General features: G+C 46.2%; 1 protein-coding gene across 7 annotated transcripts in view; it reads right to left on the bottom strand.

The window, feature by feature from the left end:
• CCDC187 (coiled-coil domain containing 187) overlaps window positions 1-21,011 on the bottom strand; it is a 33,680-nt gene extending 12,669 nt beyond the window's left edge. For 2 of the 7 annotated variants that reach the window (XM_072936665.1, XM_072936664.1), the window contains exons 1-10: window positions 20,693-21,011; window positions 19,723-19,816; window positions 17,986-18,593; window positions 16,095-16,187; window positions 13,562-13,690; window positions 12,574-13,241; window positions 12,121-12,212; window positions 11,367-12,028; window positions 10,826-10,925; window positions 5,367-5,542 (exon numbers count right to left, since the gene is read on the bottom strand). The gene's annotated coding sequence lies outside the window, so the exon portion shown is untranslated. Of the gene's footprint in view, window positions 1-5,366; window positions 5,543-5,723; window positions 5,832-10,825; window positions 10,926-11,366; window positions 12,029-12,120; window positions 12,213-12,573; window positions 13,242-13,561; window positions 13,691-16,094; window positions 16,188-17,985; window positions 18,594-19,722; window positions 19,817-20,692 lie in introns of those variants that run through there. The other 5 variants (XM_072936669.1, XM_072936668.1, XM_072936670.1 and 2 more) reach the window with 4 other exon arrangements.
• Between the last annotated feature and the right edge of the window lie 2,620 nt (window positions 21,012-23,631).

The raw sequence follows: 23,631 nt of genomic DNA, 5'->3' as shown, positions 1-23,631 counted from the left end.
AACCTTGTGACAAGGTTTCCCAAGAGAAAAAAAATCACTTTTTTCGGAACTCAAGCAGCATCCTGCATGTCTCCTCCATCTTTATTGAGATGCAGGCTGCTTCCTCTCTCTTTTTTTACAGAGGGACACAAACCTCTGGAAAAAAGCTTTCATTTTAAAGTGGGGAAGTTTTCCCTCTTGTTCCAGGTGCACCTTTTTCACTGCTGCTTCCTCACTGCACCTCCCCTGCCTGTGTGTGTGACAGTGCAGCTGATATTATGTTTACCAGTGAAATGTTCTTGGCTGCTTGAGCTCCTCAGATGAATTGCTCAGCTTATGCAAACAGGTTATGTGTTTATTCTGTGCTGTGCCACTGTCACAGCACCACAGTCATAAATGAATGGAAGTGTGGGTCATAAATAGAAATAGGTTTGATTTGGAAACTTGAGATAAAATCTCTGTCTCTAACCAGGTCACCTGAATCTAAATTACCCCATGGTGCAAGATAAGCCCATGACATGCAGAGTTTGTTTTTGCTTTACAGACTGAAGGGTCTGTAACACAGAAGGAGCAGAGATGTGGGCTTGTTTGCATGCCATGATGGGTTTTGTGTTTTTGTGGGTGTGAGTGAAATAAAATATTGAATCTTTGAGCCTGGTGCAGATTTTCTATTAGAATGCTGCTCTGTTTTTATAAACAGCTTGATTGCAGATTTCCCTTTCTTCCTACAGTGGTACTATACGAGGCTTCTCTTAACGCTTTCCTTTTCAGAGTCAACAGACTGGATGGAAATCTCATCCTTTCTTTTGGTAATGGGCCTTTCCTGGTTTTGGAGGGTGGTTTGGAAAGGCAAAGTCATACTAAATTATCTAGACATGCCAAATTAAGAGTTCATCTTTTTAGAAAGAATTTTCGTTTTAGCCAGTCTTTCTAATTTTGAGGACTGAGTCAGACTCTTTAATGCTGATAGTTAACTAGAGATGATTTTGTGCAATGACCTATTTAGGAAAATAGAGTGTGTGAAAAAGCTGGGTTTTGTACAGGGAAGTTTTATTAGTGGTTTTAAGCAATACAATAGAAAAAAAAGAAAAGTGAACAATTCTTCAGTGGGTTCACAGCACTTTCAAAAGCTCCTTCAATACTGATAAATAAGGTCATTCTATATAAAAAAAGTTACAAGCTAAATTTATTGATGATAAGTTGTCTGAGTATCTTTTAATACTAATATCTGGGCCAGTCAGAAATATGATCATCTATTAGGATATAATTTAAAACCTGACAAATATTTTCAATTTGTGCCTCAAACTGAACAATGCTCTTGTTAGTCTGACCAAAGCCCAACCAGTGGTATTGACCTCAAAGTGATTAAAAAGTTTGCTCTGATCTCTTTTCCCTTCTTTTGAATGTAATTTTCCTAATTGTGGCTATTTCCAGATGCATTTCTTGTGTTGCAACATCCTGCATTAAAGAAAACACCATCTGGCTAAACTTCACGTCCTTTTAGGTGATGATGAATGGCATTTACTGCCTACCCAGATAGCTTCAATGTGCATACACTCAGCCTTGTGAAAAAAATGCTATTTATTAAATCACTTTCCGCTGCACCTGCAGAATCTCAGCAAAGCCCTGTAGAATCTCCCTGACATATAATTAAAAAAGCCAGGCTAAAAGTCTCATTTTTCTAATCACTTGAAGCAAGGCAGAAGCATTTACTGCTGCTTTACTCAAGGACAGCTTTTTCTCTTTCTGCCCATGTCAGCAATCAGATCAACCCAGTTATTATAAAAAGACATAGCTGCAACTTTAACTGTAAGCACGATTTTGCATTATTGCCTGGAGGTGTAGGAATCTGGGGTGTAAAGTGTCCTGAAATGCTGCTGTGGAGTGGAGCAGCAGGTCCAGAAGGAATTTCCCCATCAGCCCCCATTCAGGCAGTCCTTCCTCTCTCCAAAATTACCATAATAGCTCAATTGCTTTATTATTTCAGGGTGCTCTCCAGGTGAAATAGCACCCAGACTTCAGCACTCTCTGTGCAGGAGAGGACCTGCAGTGATGACAGGTAAGAGAGGAGATAAAAAAGAGGTTTGGTAACTCCTGATCACAGCTGAGAAATGCAGCACAGACAGTTTGGCCCTTCAGCATGACCTGTGAGCCACGAGCAATCCCCAAGCAAGAGACTCTCAACATGAAGGCTCTGCCTGTTCCCCCAGGAAATCCATGGGCTGAGCTGCACTCTGGAGTAGCTCAGAGAATCTCTAGTTCCACAGCTGCTGGATCAGGTCCTTCTCTCCTCTCTAAACATGTCTGGCATCCTGCTTGGCACTGAGGAGTGGCTGCTTACCAAACAAGGGGATTAAGTGGCCTGTGCTGCTCCTGTGCTCTGCATATTTTGTATTTATGTCTAAATCCTCTGGTGTGGAGGGCTGGCCTGAGTTCAGCTCCCAGCCAGATGTTGCAGCACATGGCAGTGCCTCACCCTGCTGCTGCCCCTTGTCACATGGAGCTGCAGGGCAGCTCCTGGCTCAGGATAGCAACAGAGCTGGGCCTGAAGCTGGACCTAGCCAGAATCCTGAATTTCCATAGAATGGTCCTTCTGTTCCTCACCAGCTATTCTAAACTCTTTCAGTCAATGACAACATCATTGCAGACAACTCCTGAGGTGCTGAAGGCAGGACTGGAGCTCACTGGAGCTGGGGGAAATACAAAACACTGCCAGAATTTGTAAGGGAATATGAAGATACAAATCCCTCCCTGGATTTGGGAGGGAGCACAAAGAGCTGCCTCAGCTCAACACTCTCCATCAGAGCACAATTAGCTGAAGCCAAGCTGATACATTTCTGTGCTTATTCCACTAATTTAATAATTTCTCCCTCTTCTAGAAGCAAGAAGGCAGCTCCCTCTAGTGATACAAGAAAATATATCAATCAGCAATTTAGGAGAAAGATGATACATATAAATGCATTTTCCTTGTAGTTCAGGTTAAAATTATGCATTTCAAGAACAATGGAAAACATTCCATTTGCTTTCCTAATGAAAATTATTTTAAAGCAGTAGCCATGATTAAACTTTAACATTTAGAAAATACTTTTTAAACAATTAGTTTCAGCTTAAATATTGATACCTCTCAAATACAAAAAAAAAAAAAAAAAAAAAAAAAAAAAAAAAAAAAAGAGAAGGAAAAAAGTCTGGTCTGATGAAATGAGATTTCTGGCTCATTCAGTCCAATCCGGCTCAAAGGCCATTCCCTAGAGTGTAGGAACAGGCACAGGCAAAATGTTGGGGTTTTAAAAAATCGTATATTTCTCTTATTTAATAGAGATATAGAAATTTGGCTAAAACCAAACCTGTGGGAGAGCCCTGGTGGTTTGACAGGAATGACAGAAAGATTTTACATAGTAGTGTAATATGCAAAGCCCTTCTTTATCAGCTCATTGCTTCTACCAAGTTTTGTGCCTAAACTGATGAGAAATTCATGTAAGTGCAATGTGAAATATGACACTACCTGTGGAGACCATTTTTGCTCACCACAGCATGAGCTTATAGGATTTGAAATCCAGGGCTTTATACTGGCTCTGTTTAAAAAGAAAATTCAGCAATTCGGGACAAGTTCACTGTCTTACCCCAGGTAGTAAACAAATATTTTGTGAATATCTTCCTCTCTCTGCTTTAAGATGTTCTAAATGAAATTTGTTATTTTGCCAAGTGTGTTTACTACAGAAAATCTTTCTTTGGCACAGCAGTGGGTGCTCAGGTGACGTGTGTCCCTCTGAAAGGTAAATATGTGCATTTGGCAGCAGTTGTAGAATTACACCTCATTATGTTGCGTGTTCACGGTGACTTCTGTGTCCCATGAAAGGACAGAGCCAACAACTGCTGGGTGATGCCTTGAGCAGACAATGCAGCCTCGAGTCTGAATGCCCCATCCCTGCTCTGGGTGGTGACAGAGCCACTTGTGACCCATATTTCAAACCCACTTTGTGCTGAGCAAACACTTCTGTGCCTCCTGTGCAGCAGCGTGGCCACGGTGGGAATGCTGCTCCCCACTCCAGCCTTGGGCTGGCAGCTCCTACAGATGCTCAGAGAAGGGGAAGGTTTCTCCTGGCACAGACACGGAGCAGCAGCTCCTATTGTTCCTGTGGTGAATAGTGGATGGCTGGGCCTTGCAGAATTGGGGCCCTCAGTTATTAATAGTAAATAAATAGGTTGTGTTTCGCTTAGGGTAAAACACTTCAGACAACAGCCTTGCTGCCCAATCGTCTCTGATGCCCCCCTGGTCCCTGGGGGAGGAGAGAGAAGCACAGTAAACAATGCTGGCTTCTCCACCACCCCAAAATCCAATATGATGTATAAAATGTTGTGAGGAAAACAATGAAGAATCCTTAATAAGAGCAAAGGCTTTTTGTAAGTACTGTCTTTGAGGAAAGGTTATCTGATCTTGTTCTTTTGTCTCAGAAAAGCCCTTAAAACAATGCACCATCTGCTCCTGTTTGGTGGGAGCAGGCAGAGATCTCTTCAGACAGAGCGGTCTGCACGCTACTGGTCGGCTTTTAACCCTTTCGGCCACAAACCTTCCCTTGTTTCCCTGCCAACCTCTGCTCCCGGCTGAAGTGGCCATGCCCTGTACCCCTGGCCAGCCTTCTTTGGCTCTTGGGAAATGCCTACTCTGTTTCTGGGGAGACTGGTGCCTTCCAAGGTTTGTGTCCTTGGAAGGGCATCAGTGGAAATCAATGCAGATTCTACAGAAAATACTGGGTTTCCACAGGAGTGGCCAGCAACACCTGCCCTCCAGCCCCAAGCACTCTGCAGCACATCCCTCCATCCCCCCTGCACCCTGCCCATGTCCTGGGCCTTGATGTCTCTTGCTGTCCAAGCAGGACAATATCCCACACTGCTGGGATGGGATAATTATGAGGAGTTAATTGTAAGGCTCCCAGAGACCTTCAGATGAAGCTACGAGGTGCTGGAAATGTCTCTGAGCTAAATGGGGTTTGTTCCACCTGTAGATGTCACTGGGAGCTGAATTCACACCTGTGAGAGCACAGCATGGTAAGGCAAAGAACTTCTATTGCATTTTATGCAATTTTAATAATAATTCCACGAGTCAGAGTCTCCTCATTCCCATCCTGCCTCGACAGCGACAATTCCTTGTAATCTCTTAGATTGTGCATGAATGTTGAGAGGACAATTTTTCATGCACCCTTTTTTCACCTTTGAATTCTGGAAGACAATCATCAATTTGAAATTCCCCCTTGCCCCAGAAGATTTTTCAGCCCTAGGCAGAACCATCACAAGAATTCTATTGCAATGAGGGACTGTTCATTCTATTGCCACAGCACAAGAAATACTTTGGGAGGCACCAAGTGACCCTCTGGGAGATGCCACCTTACCCAAGTCCTGCTCAAGGCCACCAGTGCTCAGAGTGGCAGAGGGCTGGCAGCTCAGGCTGTCCCAGATCCTCAGGCTCTCTCCAGGAGATGGGTTGGCCATTTCCTCTTGGTTCTGAACTTTCACAACAGTCTCACATCCACATTGATCTCTCAGTGCCGTGAGTTCTCCCTGCAGGCTGTGTCAAGTTAACAACAATTACTAAGTTTTTGAGACCTGTATAAAGCAATCTTTTGAATTTCAACAACAACAACAAAAAAGGTTATTTCATTTGACCAGAACTATTACATTTTGTCAAATGGAAACAAAAGGGTCCCTGAGAAGTCATACCTGGCAACGAACAAAATCTCCTGTCTTACCTTGATGCTGTCAGGAAAGCTAACAACACTCAGTTTTTACCTACTCTAATTACTGCTCTGAAAGAGCTGCGTGTTTTTCAACCTGGTGGCAAATACAAACAACAATCTTGCAGTGTGGAAGCTTTATTTATGAGGGCTGCATTGTACAATCCATGCCATTGTTGGGACTTGGTTGCACAATCCAGCTCTGAGCTTTGGCAAAAAATCTGTTTAGAAACACAAAGTCCTGAACTCTGTTCTAATGTTCTTGGGACTTGTGCTGAACATGGCTGTGGCCCAACCAAGATCTGGGAGTGATACATATACTTTAATATTTCAAAACAATGTCAGCACCAAGTCCTGCAGACAAAGACCTCAGCTAACTGATTTTACTTTGTTTTGGTCTGTAACTATCTGAGCTTAACTAAAAAGATTAAGAAAGAAGGTGTGAAAATAGGCATTTATTGATCAAGCCTCAGCTGAACCACACGCAGGGACACTAAGACACTGAAATGGTGACAGATGTTTTCTTTTTTATACAGAAAAATGAATGTGGAAATTTTTTTTATCGGCAATCAGCTTAGGGAAATCTTATTTCATTTTTCTCGTTAATAAGCTTTTCTTTGTTTTTCATGACCCAGAAACTGCTAAAACGATTAGTACAGCTTCCACTAACGCGTCTTGGATGTGGTCTTCAGAAAGTGGGAGAAAAGGTGGATAAGAGAGAAAGAATAGAGGAAAGAGGGATTTCTTACAAAGCAGTTCTAATATTCATTGGTTAAATGTGCTGAGTTTTGTCTCTGCAATTGTGTTGTGATGGTTTTTTAGGCACTGTTTTCTTTGGCTCTTGGGAAATGCCTGGTCTGTTTCTGATGCCAAGCTTTGTGTCCTGGGAAGGGCATCAGTGGAAATCAATGCAGATTCTACAGAAAACGCTGGGTTCCACAGGAGTGGCCAGCAACACCTGCCCTCCAGACACAGCCAGCTCTGCAAGAAGCACCCCAGCTCCCAGATGAGGCTCGTTGGGTTTGCACAGAAGAGAAAGCATTGCTGAGTCCAGAGGAGGAGGCAGAGCTGAGATCCAGCAGGTCACTCTCCAGCCACCACCCTCTGCCCAGCCCCTGAAGCCACCCAGAGCACTTTCAAATCTGAGCTTACAGCAAAAGCAGGATGATTTTTTTGACTCTTGAGAGTGTAGCCACTTATTGAAGCAAAATAAGATGGAATTGCCCACACACTTTCTGGCACTTTGGAGAATTCCCATCAGTGAGTCATTTGCATCAGCAACAAACCTCCGCCAGCCGCCCCTGCGGACGGGGGAGCAGCCGGGCATGAAATGGGAACATTTCTTATGGAAACAGGCACCTGCAGGATTCTGTGCATGAACATGAGCTGCTGTTTTCAGAGCTATAATTAAACATGTAAACAGCAAACTGTGCTGTTGAAACTGGCAGTGGAGAAGGTCATGCTCAAGAGCGCTGGGTTTGGAGTGCTGCATGTTTTGTATTTGTGAATGAGGCCAGCACACAGCCAGTTTTAACAGGTGGCTTTGCTCAGATGAGCTGTTGGAGAGAGAGAACTTGGTCTGTTGTAGGCAAATGTGGGCTCCTAACTCCTTAGCAGTGGAAGTCAGAGCACAGGCCCAACTCAGCTGCTTTTGCCATCACATTTTCTAACCCAGCTCTAGCTACATCAATGAGAGCTCTATAGAAACAAGTTTACAAGACCAAGAACAGAGCACGGACCCCTCCTGCTAGCACAGCCTGTGAAGTTTGTGTGCAAGTTAAGAGACAGGCTCCCTTCACTGCCTGCTGACATTCCCTACAGAGAGTTCATGCACTCAGAGTGCAAATTTTCCTGGAGCAGGAGAAATTATGGCCCTGCAAAGCTCCTCAGTCACCTTCTTAGAGCACAGTGGTGCTCCTTTATCTGGTGGCTTTCTGTCTGATTTGATCTGTAGTGAATTAGTTGATATACCTGATTAACTTCAGGAATAACTTGATCATGGGAGCCTCACTCTGTGTGCCAAAATCCATTTTTGCTTCCTGTGAGTGTATAGACTTCAGGAGATGTGCAAAATCAGACTCTAGATTATATACAAATAAAAGCTGACGACAAAAGACAGGCTTTTACTCTGAGCCTTTGTATTAATTACTTTACCAGTAGCTAAGGGTTAGGCATGGAGTGCTCTTTCCTTTATATTGTCCCCTCACTGTCACTGCTGCTGCATCACAGGGAGCCCTCAGCCCACCAGGAGATGAGTCTGGAGCCATTCACAATACAGCCACACTTTCCACTTCTAATCTCTAAATACAGTGATATTTTATCTGCAAGTAGCTCTCCTCATCTTTTGAAGCAGCACTTGCAAGAGGCTTGTGATTTATTGTTTGAGAGGTTATATTGGTGTTTTTTTCAGTGATGCTCTGAGGAGTTTTTGACTCTGGCTGCTTTGCTTTCTCAGTAATTGCATCGTTAGGCAGATCAGTGCAATCTGTCTTATTTCTCCTTGGTTTGATGCTTGTCCCTTACAGCTGGGGGCTGTTCCCACTGGGTCTGGGGGGGTCCTGCACCTACCACCATTCCTGTGAGTTTGGGTGGTGTCAGGACAAGACTGATGGGGCACAGAGCTGCAGGGCTGTGCTCCCCGGGATGCAGTGCAGACACAGCTCTGACTCTCTCCACTGCACACTCGGAATGCCCACTGCTCATGTTTTATACATTTGCCATCTTCTGTGACAGAACAGCTCCATAATGCTTGCAACCGATCTCTTGGAGCAGAGATCAGCCCAACCTTTGTGAGTGAGGTGGTTGTGCACAAAGAACAGGGCTTTAACTTTTGGTAATTCCAGTAATTACTCCTCATAACTTTGCTAAGCTCATCTGTCTGGACTTATATCTCTAATTTTTGTTTTCCTCCTGGTTACTTTGCACTATAAAGCTGTAAATAATCTTCTTGAAAAGAATGCTGGGCCCAATATCCCATCTTCAATACAAAAGAGAAAAAACATTCTGTTTCCCACTAGAGAAGTTTAGCTGCAGGTAATTTGGCCCAGGCACAAGTGCCCATGGAGCAGATCCAGGCCATTCCTGCCTGGGCAGGACCCCACAGCACCAAGTCCCCATCCTTGTCTCTGAGCAGGACACTGGGGACGTGGTGGCCAGTTTGCTGCACATATGTCCTTTCTTTGGTAATGCATGTCCAGGTCATATTTAATCTTCCAGGGCTCAGGGATTTATTCTCTTCTCTGCAGCGTCGTGTGGCCTCTGTGGGAACTCTGGCTTTGTCCCTCTCTGTGGCTGGGCAGGGACACGCTCTGACCTGCAGTCAATAATTGTCCCTTCATGGTGTCCCCTGTCATAAGAAACGACCCAATGGGGCAGTTTGCTCTCTAAGGCCAAATTCTAAGGGGTTTCTCTCTACTGCTATCTTCGTTAAATATTTAATTAACGTAGGCTGACAACAACTACATTATTGTAATCCTTTTTTCTACACTTCATGCTACCAAACCAATTTTCCACAATAATCACTGTCCAAGGAAAGGTGCTGTGTGTGAGCAGGTGCACACAACCTACAGAGCTGCTCTGCTGGGGATCTTCCGCCCACTTTTGCAGCAAACCGAGTGAAAACAATCACTAGAAATTAATTTTTTAATTAATCCCCGCCCGAAGGAGCCGGGGCGGTTTTACCAGGGGCGCGCTCCGTCCCGCTCCGCGCCCGCGGCTGCGGCGCCCTCCGGTGGCGAGAGAGCGTCATGGCAGCGCGGCCGGGAAACACCGGGCCGGGACCCACCGACAGAATCCATTCGGGATCCACCGACAGGAGCCAGTCGGGATCCACCGACAGAATCCACCCGGGATCCACCGACAGGAGCCAGTCGGGATCCACCGACTGAATGCATCCGGGATCCACCGACTAAAACCTCCTGGGACCCACCGACAGAATCCACCCGGGACCCACTGGAGCCGCCCGGGATCCACCGACAGAATCCACCCGGGATCCACCGACTGAATCCTCCTGAGATCCACCGGAGCCGCCCGGGACCCACCGACTGAATCCTCCCGGGACCCACCGACAGAATCCATTCAGGACCCACCGGAGCCGCCCGGGATCCACCGACAGAATGCACCCGGGACCCACCGACAGAATCCACCCGGGACCCACCGACAGAATCCACCCGGGATCCACCGACAGAATCCACCCGGGACCCACCGACCGGAGCCACTCGGGATCCACCGGAGCCGCCCGGGATCCACTGACAGAGCCCACCCGGGACCCACTGGAGCCGCCCGGGATCCACCGACAGAATCCATTCAGGATCCACCGACTGAATCCTCCTGGGATTCACCAGAGCCACTCAGGATCCACTGACCAAATCCACTTGGGATCCTCCGTCCGAATCCACTCAGGATCCACTGACTGAATCCATCCAGGATCCATCAACCGAATCTACCTGGGATCCACTGGAGCTGTCTGGGATCCACTGACTGAATCCACTCGGGATCCACTGACCGAATCCACTCGGGATCCACCAGCCGGAGCCACCCGGGACCCACCGACCAAATCCACTTGGGATCCTCCGTCCAAATCCACTCAGGATCCACGGACTGAATCCACCCGGGATCCATCAACTGAATCTACCTGGGATCCACCGACCGAATCCACCCAGGATCTACTGACCAAATACACTTGGGATCCACCGACCGAATCCACTCAGGATCCACTGACCAGAGCCGGGATCCATGGACTGCTCCCGGGAATCCACCAGCCCTGGGAACTCACCATCCCCGCTATTTATTTAACGTCTGTGTGGCACATTCAGCAGAGGATAATGCATCCAGCTTTGTTATCCCCCAATTTCCAGCTACAGAGGGTCGGGTTTATATTTCCTTTCTGACTTCCAGGAAAGCCTAGGCAGCAGAAGAGGAAGTGATGTATCCAAAATCAGTGCCAAAACCACAAATAAAATTATGAAATGTCATTTCACAGATGCAATGAGAGGAAAATGAAAGTGGGAAAGAAAGACCCACTGCCCTGAGTCTAGCTCCTTGCTGAATTGGTGCTACTTATTTTAGATACATACAAAGCACATTAAACAGAGAATAAAATATTCAGCTTTGTTTACCTTCCAGTGAGGAATCTGTGAGCTGGAGAGGCTGGGCTGGTTATTGGCTTTTCATGCAGTAGACTTATGTCCACCTTGGAGCCCTTATTCACTGGGAAACCTTTTAAAAAGACAAATGAAGACATTTAATAAATATGCTCTTCATAGAAATGAAATGGCCTAAGCTTTGGCATCTATTCACTGTCTACTTATGTGTGAGTACTTCATTTCAATACAGCTCTTCTTATCCACAGGTTTTTTAACTACATGGGCTTAGGTTTATAATTCTTTTACTTCTGGGAAAGCCAAGGCACCAGAAAGTGACATGTCCAAAATTGGTGGCAATTGGTGGCCACAGATAAATTATAAGGTGTAGTTTCACAGGTGCAAGGAGAGGGGAGGAAAGTAAAACCTAGGAGAGCCACTGCTCAGGGATTTTCCAAAGCACAGCATTTCCAATAAATAGCCAAGGGGAAATGAAGCTTAACCCCTGCCTGTAGCTTTGAAAGACCTGGGCAGTGGCACCTGAGCATCCCTGTTGTGACATGTGGAAAGGATTTACCTTGCAAGGTGTTTCTCAGGTCTCCTGCAGAGCTGAGGTGACTCTGTCCTGCACTGGGAGTGATGCAGGGCAATCCTTCCCTCTCAGCATTCCCACCAGGCAGAGGAGTTGGCATTTCCCTCTGTCTGTCCGGGGCTGTTGTTCCCCCAGTGCTGCCCAGTCCCTGCCACTCCCTGTCAGATGTCACACAAAGCACTTCAGGGTCTGTGGTGTCCAGAAGCATCTCTGCAGCCATTGTCCTCTCTTGCCTGTCCCTGGAAGTCTCAGGTTCTGGGGCAGAAGGAGGATCACTGTACAGGTCCAGAGCTGTCTCTGTTGATTGATTGTCAGCAGAGGCTTTAGCCCAGCTGGCTGCACTCAGCCTCTTCCTTGCCACATCAATCTTTTCTTCAAGTTCCCTGCACAGACTGTGGATGGCTCTCACTCGATCCTGTTTGCTTCTCTGTGGAGAAAGTCCAAAAGATGAGTCCTTGGAGGAAGGTTTTGCATCTTTCTGAGGAACAGAAAAGCTCAGAGGAGGTGAATGCAGAGCTGGGGGAGAGCAGTCCCTCAAGTCTTCACATTTCAGAGGACTGAGAAGCCAGTGTTCAGATTCCACTGGTGCTGGAGGACCTGATGCTTCTCCTTTTTTAGGTGATTGAGCTGTTTCCAGGAGTTGATTCCTGTTAAAAAAACAAAAACAAAACCAAGAGAGAGATGTCTGCAGTGTGAGCTGAGAAAGTGGCTTTCTAGAATGCCTTTTATGTCTCAGTACCTGCCTCTGTGATCTTCAGGTGATGGAGGAGAGGATGTTTCATCCACCCAGGCCATGAAATTCCTTTCCAGTACTCCCCCACTGGTTTGCCTCTGAAAGAGAAGAGCCCAGCAGTGTAAGCACTCAACAGTTGGCAACAGAAGGGTAATGTTTGGTTTTTATTCCACCTAATAATTTGCTCATGTAACTGGAAAACTGCTCACACCACACAGAAAACCTTCTTTTAGGTCAGGCAGTGGAGATTTCCAGGTTTTTGGCCTGAAGTCGAGGATTCCAGCCCTACCAATGAGCCTAGCAGTTTATGCCATAATTATAAGCTAATTGTTCTGCTTTTCTGGATAAACTTTTTCTCCCTGGCACATCAAAGCATTTGTATGAAGTGTTTCATGTCCTACATGGTGCTGCACTGATCAAGATTGGAAGGGGTTCAATCTGCCACTCCTCAGGACTTACTTGCTCCAATTCACACTGAGGATTTCCTTTGTCAGAACTCGTCTTCCCAATGGGTTTGTGCATCTCATCAGGACATGATTTCTTCCCAATAGCTTCTTTTTGTTTCCTGTACAACTCTTGCAACCTCTTCTTCCTCATCTCCGCAGCCTGTGCCAAAGACTTTTTCTCTTTGAGGAGATTTTTCTTTCTTTCTGCCTTTTTTCGATACATAAATTCCTGAATGCTTTCAGGGCTGTAGGGGTGAGGGTTTTTAAGGTTTGACCTTCTCTTTGAAGATTGCTTAAGGTTTTCTTTCTCAGACCCTTTTTGTCTCTGAGGAGATGCACTTTTCCCTCTGCTGCAGCTTCCTGAGGTGCTGGGCTTGGCTCCATCTTTTGTTAATGAAAGTCCAGGGGAAGGAGAATGGATCCCTTGGGATTGGTGTTTCACAGCATCTCTGGGGAGTCTGATGGGTCTGTGCTCCTCACAGGACTGCCTTTGCAGGAGAAGGTTTCTGGGTGCTTGGTTTGTATCCCCTGTGGGTGCACTGCTGCCCCTTTCAGCCTTGCTGGCAGCGACCACAGCGCTTTGGGCTCCAGGGCTCCTCCCCACAGCTTCAGTTCCCTTCACCCTGGAGATGTTTTCCATCACTGGCAGTGCCCCAAGACCTCCACCTCCTTCCAAAGGTTCTGTGGGAAAGGTTTGGAAACAACAGTGATGTAATTATTTCAGAGAGTAACAATTCCTGTATCTACAGTGTGCATCTCCCAGCCTGTTTCCAACCACATTTCAGAGGACTATTAGCATTGTCTGTTATAAAATCTGTTGTATTCAAGGGAGAAGAAAAATCTATAAAGTTGCAGTGGCCAATTTTTATTGCAAGAGCCATTAAAGAAAGGTGCTCAGAAGGGCCTGGAGAGCTTTTGTTTAAATTAGGTTTAAGAAGACTTTTTAATATTTTTTTTTGGGGTGTGCCAAAAGAAGCAGTGCTGTAGAAGGACAGCTGTACCAAAGGCCTTTGCTGTGCTCTGCTCTCCAGTTCTGCTCCTCAAATGTGGAAGTGGAGGGGGTGGACCCAGCAGCCTTCTAGCCAACTTCTGACCTTCTCTCCATGCTGAAACACCAGGTAGATTCACACCTGAAACAGAGAGTTTGTATTTAATTATTAAAGTCCCACATGTTCTTTGAAAGACTATTTTAACTCTCTTATTCAAGTCTATTTAATGGTGATTTCCAGGAATCACACTCAAGGTGTGGGGAAAGCTAAAAAGTTTCAGTCAGAGAAGGTTTAAAATAAAATAAATTTTAAAATGGTGCTACTTTGATAACAAAAAGTTTTTAAAGCACTGAAACTTTGGAGGCTGCCAGGGTCATGAATCAGGAGTATAAAATGTGAAGGTTCAGTGCTTTCCTAAGGCTTTACTATCAGCAATTATATAATTTAACACTTAAAGTGTGTTCACACGGTCTTACAGGTTTTACTCAGAAATCACTGACTCTCAGAGGTCTCAAGAACACTGAGAAAAGATCAGGACTTCCTGGGTACCAGCACATTTGAGAACTGAAGGGAAGGGGATAACAAAATTGTTGTTTTCCTTCCTTTGAAGTGATTACTTCAAACTCACCAGAGGAAACAAATTCATTTTTAAACTGGTGAGAATCAGCAGGATGTGGTGCAGAAGAATCAATGGAGGCTGCAGGACGAGGGACAATGTCTAATGCAGAAATAAACTCTGCCAAATGCAGCACAAACAAATTACTCTTGCTTAATAGGTGCTGTCACATAATAGACAACATTTATCACTGTTTTACTTCATAATTTCAGATTGCATTCACCAGCATGCCAATACTGGCACAATTATGTATTTATTGCAAACACTTCTCGGCACAAGGTGGCTGAACAGGCACTTAGTTGGGTTTTGCATGGAAATTCTACCCCCCAAAAATCTCCCCCAATTAAAATCCTTGAGGTGTTTTTAATAGGAGAGATTTTACTCTGAAATCAGCCTCAGCTCGTGTGGTTCAGTGCTCAGTCAGTGTGCAGCACCTCAGGGTCAGGGACACAAAGGGCTCTCCAAAGACTCTCTGACTTTGGGAACAGTGCAGGGCAACAGCTCCTCTGCACCACTGAAGGAGTCACAGCCAACAGCTTTTATTCTTCATCTGCAGCAGCCTCTGAGATGCTCTGCAGGCTCCTGTGTCACAGGCAGAATGATGGTTTTCAGACAAGGAAGAGCTGAACTCCCTGTGGGGCTGAAGTCACTTCCTATAATCCCATGGACTTCCTCTGCAAGGAATTATCACCAGATCTGTGCATGGTGTTCACAGCAGGAACACAGAGGGAATTGCCAGAATCTCCTGGGCTCAGAAGGGCTGGGATCCATCCATGTCTTTAAGGAAACACCTCCCTGTGTCACTTTGTTTTTAGCAGTACTAAAAATGCATTTATTTTGTGCCCTGTCTTAGCTCCTCTGAATGCACCAGACAAATTATTTTGTGGATCTAACAATCTTTGCCTCGCCATGTTGTTTATTTCAATTAAATCTTCTTTTTATCTGTATCTTGTTCATTAACTACAACAACTATGATGCTAAAGTTCATGAGCAGACTGCATTCCTGATGAGAACAGTTGATAGAAGAAACTCTTTTGATTTAAATATTCTCCTGGGCTTTTTCCCTACCTACGAACAGATGAATATTTTATAGCTGTGGTGACTTAATTTTTTGTTAACTACAGCAAATTTATAATTCATCAAATTCCTGAGTACTCTGGCTCTGACCCCTGCCCCTCATTCATCTCTTTGTAGCCCTGCCTTGGCTTTTTCAGTGACAGAAACTAATAGCCAATAAAGACACCATGACACTGGCAGTTACAATGATGAATGCTTCACGTGGCATGGTCTTATTATGACCCACTCTCAGAGGAAGAGCAAGCCATTTTTCAAACAATCCATTAAAACAAAAAAAAAAAAAAAAAAAAAAGAGGGAGAAGGAAATTATTACATATTTCATGCATTTAAAATCATACTTAGGGACTACAGCACACTATGCTGATAATTCTATCTGGATTAGAGAGCTTGGATTTTTTAATTTCTGCTTCACACAAGCGACTTGGGAACTCGGCAGGTGTAAAGTGCAACCCACAGCACTTCCACTTCTTCCCCACAACATTTGAATGCAACTATTTCTATGCAAAGCTATAGCATTAAATGGGTAAAATGACACCAGGAACAACAAAACTGCCCTTAGAAATGCCTGTCAAATAAAACTGAGAACCAGAAATGGAGACTTGGATTATTCATCTGACTTTTCACTGTCTGGATTCAGTCCCTGCTTGGCAGCCCAGGAAATTCCTGCCTTTAGTGGCACCCTTAATTCATTAGGGAACAGAACTGAATAGGTGACAGACAGCTCTTCCCACTAAGGATATATGACTTATTTTTCATTTCTGATGAATTTTAATCCTGGCAGGTCTGGAATTCAGCTGCTGCAGGCAGTTCTGTTCATCAGTCCTTGTAATTTCTCATGGTGTCCAGCCTTACCTTTCCCTGCTCTCTCTAGCACACAGGACTTGGATGAAAGCTGCCTCTGGTGCTCTGCTTGAATTCTCCGTGCTGAGCTTCTCTCTCTTTGGTCTTGAATCAGGAGGTGAAAATAAAACACAGAAAAGAATTAGTGTATCTAAAATCAAACTTGCTGAGCCAAACAATCCAATCCAATCCCAGCCCCATTCCCTTGAAATGCAAAACCAGAAGTCTTTTACTTGAAATTGGTCCCCAAACATGCAGAACTCCTTCTGTACTTTATTTTTGTTGTATAGATGTCCCAGCAAAGGAAGCAATGGCCTGGCTCCATCCCTGAGGCTCTATCCATGACCGTGTCTATCCATACAACACAACAAACAGCCCTGCCCTAACTCTGCATCCTGTGGGTGCAGTGGGAACCCCCCCTTGGTGTCTCTGGAGATCCAGGCCAACCTTTCCATGCAGAACAGACACTGAATACTTGGGGAAGTTCCCAGTTATGACACCTCATTGCTAACCTGGGATCTTTGGGGCTTTTTTATAATCCCTTCCTTGTCTAGGGATGGTAAATCCTTCTCTGCCTGGTATTCTGTGCTTTTCATCGGGCAAGGAGAGAACAGAGTTGAGTTCAGAGCACTTAAACCCAGAAGAACAAATGTTGGAGAGCCATTAGGTTACAAGGAGCTGTGCAGATTCTGGTATTCAACAGCTGAGCTCCTGCATGTGTGGAAAGCAGCTCTGGGCTCCCAGGGCTGGGTGCAGGTGTCTGCAGAGGGAATACTTGGCAAAGCAGCTGTGACACACTTCTTTCTGTAGTAGGCTACAGGCAGACAAAGTGAACAATAAGCAGCTGACCTGAGTGTCTGGAGCTGTGGATCCCCAGCCTCAGTCTGTGAGGGTTCCACAAGTGGAACAGTTTGTCTGGCAGTTCCCTCACCCAGTTATGTAAAATGGTCTGGGTTAAAAACAAACTGAACAAGCCTTCCCTTGGGAATGTCCCAAGGAGGCTCAGCCTGGACTGTGGCTCTGGCTTCTGGCTTTAGGAGGGGTAACATCAGGCACTGGTGACAGAAAGTGCTGCCTGATGCAGCTGGAAAGGGACACGTGGCTGCCACAGGCCTGAGAGCAGCACCACAACATCCCTGGTGGCAGGGAGCAAATCCAAAGGAAACGCCCCTGGAAGCTGGCAGGGTGTGCCAGGGATGCCAGTGCCCAGTGAATTACCACTAATGCTATTACAGCAATGAGATTTATTCTGTGCAGCCCTTCAGCTCCTCCAGTCCCCTGTTCCCTCAGTAATCCCCCTTGGCCTGAGGCTGCCGGGCTGGCCCCGGGCAGTCCTGACCCCATGCCTTGCTCCAGCAACCCCAGATCCTGAACCACACTAAACTAAAGTGACAGCTGTAGATGGATGGTTCTTCAGCCCCAAATTTAGCAGCAAAGCAGGATAAGAAGGTCTAATAATATTTGTGTTCAGATCCACACCAGTTTCCACTGAATGGACTGTTAAATCCCCTGTAATGCCTCTGAACTACACAATTCCCACTTTAAATACCTGTGGTGCCTCTCTCACTACTGTTCTGCTGGCTCCTATATGATGTTTTATATGTGACAAAAGGAAGGATGTGGCATGAAAGGGGAGAAAAAACAGATTTGCAGCAAATTCTTTACTATTTGAGGAAGTGTATGAATTTGTGTATGCTGGGAAGTAAATCCATTGGGTGGGATGTACAGCACAGGGAGGTTTGGGCCAGCAGAAATAAATGGATTTATCACGAGAACATGGGTGATGTCCCCCAGATACCACAGGGAGGGGTAGAATCTGTGCTAAGTTATTCAGCTGTGCCAAAGCACTGCTAGGGAATACCCAGTTCCAGCCTTTCTCCAGACATTCCAGACCACCACTGACCTCTGTGAGCTGGAGCAGGAGGAGCAGAGGCCACTCTGCAAACCTTTCTTTTCAGGGCTCTCTTTGGCAGGGGGTCTTTAGCAAAAATCAGGCGCTCCTGCTCCCGGGGAGCCGCTTGCTGCTTTCTCTTCTGCTCCTGGATCCTCTTCTTAAGTTGCTCTAACTTATTTTGGGGTGATTTTCCCCACAGCTCTTCCAGCCTGTGATCTCTGGCCCTGCTGGCTGCTGAAAGGTGGGATGTGGGAGGCAGGAGAGCCGTGGGCACAGGAGTGCTGCTGCCACAGGGGACACAGAAGGAGCTGCTCCCTGCAGGGCAGCGAGCTGGGCCATGCAGGCAGCAGGGAGATTTTTCCTGCTCTGCTGGGAATCCTCTTGAATCTCCCAGCTCCCTGAAATTGTCCCTTCTTGGGCTGTCCAAGCTCTTTGCAGGCGCCCATGTCCCAGCTGAGCCTTTTCCATGCACAGCCCAGTTCCTGGCAGGGCTGCAGCGTGCTGAGGCTGCCCTGGGGGACAGAGGGGACATTCTGGATGGAGCAGAGATCACAGCAGGGCTCCCAGGCAAACAGGTCTCTGAGCAAGCAGGGGAGAGAACAGCAGAGCTTCTCTCCCTTCAGAAAAAGAGAAACAAGGGTCAGTATGTAGGATTAAAAATTATTAAATTGATCAACACACTGACATGAGTGACTGCTGAGTTTGTTCGTGTTCTGGTGGGACCTCAGCGTCTCCACAGAATCAGCACTGTGCCAGTCACCAGCAGTCTGGCAAATGAAGATGATTTTAGGGAAGTACAGTGCAACCTGTGATCTGATAAGAGAAATTATTAGCATGGGCAGAGAACTGATATCAGGCACTGCCTTCCTCCGTGGCCTTGTTGGTCGCAGCTGGGGGAGAAATTGTTCGGTGACTCCTTTGTTCCTTTTCTCCCTAATAAACTTTTTCTGAAGTCCTGCAATCCAAATTTTAAATCCCTTTATGTGTGCCTTCACCAGCTCACCTCCCAGGGGCTGTATACTCAGGTTATTTTTTACCTTTGGTCTGGAGCAATCTCATTGCTCTTTTTCTCACTCAAAGCTGTTTCATCTTTGTTCCTCTCGCCATCTACAGCACATCACAACTATGTCAATGTCAAAATTTCAAAAATATATCTTAACCATTAAATTCAAAGAGCAACTTTGGCTGGGGACTATCCCCCCCAAAAAACTGGCCCATAAATATTAAATAAATATGAAAGGCTAGCAGCTGAAACTGTTCCCAGCCAATAAACCACCTCAGAAACAAATATTTAACAGATGCAAAAACAACAAGAGAAGTCTGTTCTTGTCATTAACTTTTAAGAACATTCTGGAATTGGGTTCAATTTCCTGCTTTTTCCTTTCTCCCACTTCATCTTTTAGAAATGATTTTAAACACATGATGTATTTCCTGCCAAAGTTAGCAAACAAAATGCTGCATTTACATCAGTTTATCTCTAGGGAAGGAACCCTCAGAGGAGAAGCACAGGGAGCTTTGACTGTGCTGTAGCTGGTGGGTGTTGATGCTGCAGCTTTTGCTTGAGCTCTCCCCAGCAAGATGTGACTTCCTGTGCATTGTGACACTTTGCTGGGAACACACAGAAAGCTGATGAAAATACACACTTGCCTCAAAAAAGAGGGTTTTTCACTATCTCCTGTCATCTTCCCTTCCCTCCAGCACCAAAGCCTTCCCATCTCAGCAGTTTCCCAGCAACTCCAAACTCACCAAAGCTCTTTTTGTGCCAAAGCTTTCTTCTGGCTGCCTGTGATTTGGCACAGCTCCACGTTTGATGACAAAATTTGTTTTCAATCCGTTGTAGCTGTGAAAAAGCAGATTTTTCTTTTGAAGGGAGACATATGTTTTGGGGTTTTTTTTCTGGAGACGCTTTTTGCTGGCATCCCCTGCTTCTCTGATTAGTTTTGCAGCTCCTAGTTACTGTGTAAATACTAGCTTGTCTGAGCATGTTCCATGTGGTATTTCCTACAGTTGGAAAGAATGCATTGACTGGGAAGATAAGAGGTGAAATCAGCTCTCTCCTTTATATCTTTGCATGTGTGTATGCCTCGGATTTTTACTGATGTTTTTAAAAACAGCATAAGCTGGAGGTGACCCCAGCCAAGAGCAACTTCAGCAGTGGGATGCTGCTGTCAGGCTTTGCTGTGCAAGCAACACCCCGTGGATTTGGATAATATTCTGCATTTATCCAAGGAATGTCAGTTATGATGGCAGCTGCTGTGCTCACAACTCCATCATGTGCCCTACTAAGGATGATAAGACAGGGAGAATCCAGAGGATGTCCCAGCTGTTGTTCTGCTCAGGGCTTCAAACACGAGCAAGGCAGAGCTTTGTCTGTTCCTGTAATTCACTTTGTGAGTGCTGTGAAATTGGGTAAAATTCCTTGCTTTTCCGCTTATCCTCTTTTTGTTATTTAGCAAATAAGGAGGTGATGTGTTCACTGGGAAAAAACAAACCAAGTGGAAGGTTTACATTGCTGTCAATTACAATATTTCCATGGAATTCAGCTGTGGAGCTGATGCACAGGCAGCTGACAGAAAGAAATAAAGGTGTGTGACAGCAAGTGCTCCCTGTACTGCACATACCACTGCTTTGGCTTCCTGGAGACTCTTCCAAGCCAAGGCCACAGCTGAATTCCATGGAAATCAAGATGATGGATTCCTGCCAGCTCAACCCTTACCTTTTGAAGGCTCAGCCATGCATGGAACAAAATCTCCACTGAGGAGCTGTGCAAAAGCCCTTTGGAGATGATCTGCAGTCTTTCAAGAGTGGCTGATCCCAAAGGCTCCTCCAAAGAGAGGCGTGAGAGCGATCCCAGCACTGAACTTCCCACGTGCTGCTCCATCCACAGGCTCCAGCTCCTGCTACCAGCTGGGAATGCAGGAGAGACACGTCCCAGCTCAGTCCCTGCCCTGCCCACAAGTCCTGGGAGGAGTGGGAGGACTGGAGGAGTCCCACCAGCCCCTCCAGGGCTCAGCCATTGCCACACCTTTGTTTGTGCCCCTCTGTGCAGGGCGACAGCAGCCACAGAGCAGGGAGGGGAGAAAACAAACAGCAACAAGAGGGTTGGGAGCAGAGGAGAAAACAAACAGCAACAAGAGGAGCTGAATGCTGATCTCAGCTTGCAAACTTGTGGCAAGGTGCCAGAAGATTTTGTGACAAGCCCTTGTGTCCTTTCCAGGCACTGGCAGGGCTGGGTGGCTGCAGGGGGCTGGGCAGGGTGACCATCCTGGGGCCCAGGTGGGAACAGCTCTGCACTTCTGGGATGTCAGAGCAGGGAGAGGGACCAGATCTCCCTGAGTCCTCATCCCAGGGCATCTTTCCTTACTGCAGAGTGGCTCTTCCCATTCCAGGGCATCTCTCTGCACACCTTCTCCTGTGGGCTCACACAGTGTTTGATCCTGCTCTCAGTCACACCGGAATCCCTGCTTTCAAGCGAGCAAGGAGTTTCAGTTTTGAGTTCTATTTAGGGGAATTTTTTTCTAATTTTTTTTCTTTATTATTATAAGTAAAAACTTGATAATATAAAATAAATGTTTACTAAAGTTTCAGGTGACGCTTTTCCCCCTTTGTGGGTATCACTTATTTTAAGCATCACAATTTTTTAAGTGTAAGCATTTGAAATCTGGGCTGTAACCATTCGGGTTCTCCAGGTTTTGGGTTATTTGGAGGGAAAAGTCTGATAAACCAACAGCAGAGGGCAAACACTGCCTGCACACTGGAGCTGCAGCACTTGGAGCCTCCCGGCCCCAGTTTCTGCCAGGACAACCCAGGGAAGGGGCAGGTGCCACCTTGGACAAAGACAGCCTGGACTGGGAAGCAGCAGCAGCAAAACTCTCACAACAGCAACAACTTGCTTTCCTTTTCACTTTCATTCTTTTTATGCAGCATCTGGTGGACTTCAGTGGGCTGTGATGTTCTGAACTGAGGCCTGACAGTGCATTTCTTACAACCTTTCAAAATTACCTCTGCAAAGCCATAAAACACGTTTCTTCTTACCCCACTTACTGCTGTTGTGGGTTGAATTTCAGTGAGTACCCCAAGAAAAGAATCTGTATCCTCTTCTCCCACCCCAGTGCAGAGCAGAGCCAACTGCATGCTGTTCCATTCAGCATTTTGGTTTATATTGAATCTGACTCCTTTTTCTGGTTTATATCTTCAATTATTCGTTCATTCTTTATAACTCTCCCAGATTTGCTTTTAGCAGCAATGTCAGGATTGTGAGTGTTGGTTATTTCTGGAAAGCACTCAGAGGGTGAGGTGAGACACTGGCACCACATCCTTCCATGCCCACGGATCCCTGTGGTCTCTGAGAATTCCTCCTGAAGAAACAGACTCAGCCTCATCTCATTAATGTCCCTGCTCAGAGTCTGTGCTCAGACATCCCCAGAATTTCAGCTTTTCAAGCCTAACCAAACAAGGAATTCCAGAGTGGAGTCGCAAAGTTCCCTTTTCAAGCTGTTCCAAGCCAACGTTCTGGCCTGATGAGAGGTTTCAGTGCTGGGAATGCAGAGCCTGCCCAGGAGGCAGCCACAGCTATTCCGGGTGCACCAGCGATAAGAGCCCTAATTTCAGACCCAGGGCTCAGGGGTGGGACCTCTGAGAGGGGAGAGAACACGATGTGCAACCTCAGCAGCAGGAGGACAACACTCAGGGAAGATTTGGGAAGCTGTGAGAGCTGCCAGGAAAGCCCAGGGCTGGTCCCAGCTTGCTGGGATGGTGGGAGAGCCAAGTGGAGCAGGAATTCTGAGCTGTGACAGGCAGAGCTCACGGCAGGAGACGCTTCTGGGTGCCTCAGGTCGGACCTGTGCCTATTTTGGCTCAGGATTTTCTCAGCAAGCTGTTGGAGCTGACAAGAGCCAGGAGAGTGACAGATTGCCACTGTGTTATGCTGCACATCTTGGAGTGTTAGACCACAAATCTGCTGAGAGATGAAGTGAAACTTATCACTGGGCCAAATCCCACTTCTGCAGAGTGTGAAACTCCCCAGTGAGGGAGCCGAGGGTGAGCTGAGGCAAGGAGGAGCAAATCCATCAGGATTTGTATTTTAGATCTGTAGGAGCAACATGAGCCAGTTATGTACAGTTCTGTCCTGCTGACTCCACAGCTCCTGCCTCACCAACCAAAGCAGGAAGAGGCTTGGGTTTTCACTCCTATGGCATTTTAGAGGCACCAGCTCCCAAAACACGGAATTTCCCCTACTGAGATATTCCAACTACCACCTCCTCATTTTAACAAATCAGACAACAGGCTATGGCCTATTCAGAGCAGGTTTTAAAAAGGAATTTTAGTTCTTTTCTGGCAAGGATATTGCAAAGTTTCTCTTCTAAGAACCTGCCAAGAGAGGTGCTGCTGACCCCTCACATGGGGTTATCCCACGAGGAGCACATGGTCTGGGTTTGAGTCTTCTTTTTCCCAACCAGGACTTCCTGCTTGCACACATGATGCTGAATGGGGCAAGAAGTGCCCAGCTCTGCCACACTGTGGCACTCAGAGCTCCAGTGTGGATTTCTGGTGGTTTTACAAGGCAAAGACAAGTGGCTTTGGTATTTACTCAACCCTGTACGAGGCTGTTTGGAGTCTGAAGGTTTGTTTGATATGGACTCACCTCCCAGAGGC

Source organism: Taeniopygia guttata, chromosome 17 (genome assembly GCF_048771995.1).
Source record: "Taeniopygia guttata chromosome 17, bTaeGut7.mat, whole genome shotgun sequence".
In the NCBI taxonomy this organism is placed as follows: domain Eukaryota; kingdom Metazoa; phylum Chordata; class Aves; order Passeriformes; family Estrildidae; genus Taeniopygia; species Taeniopygia guttata.
Note: the sequence above shows the minus strand (reverse complement) of the source record. Positions and strands in the feature narration are given on the sequence as shown.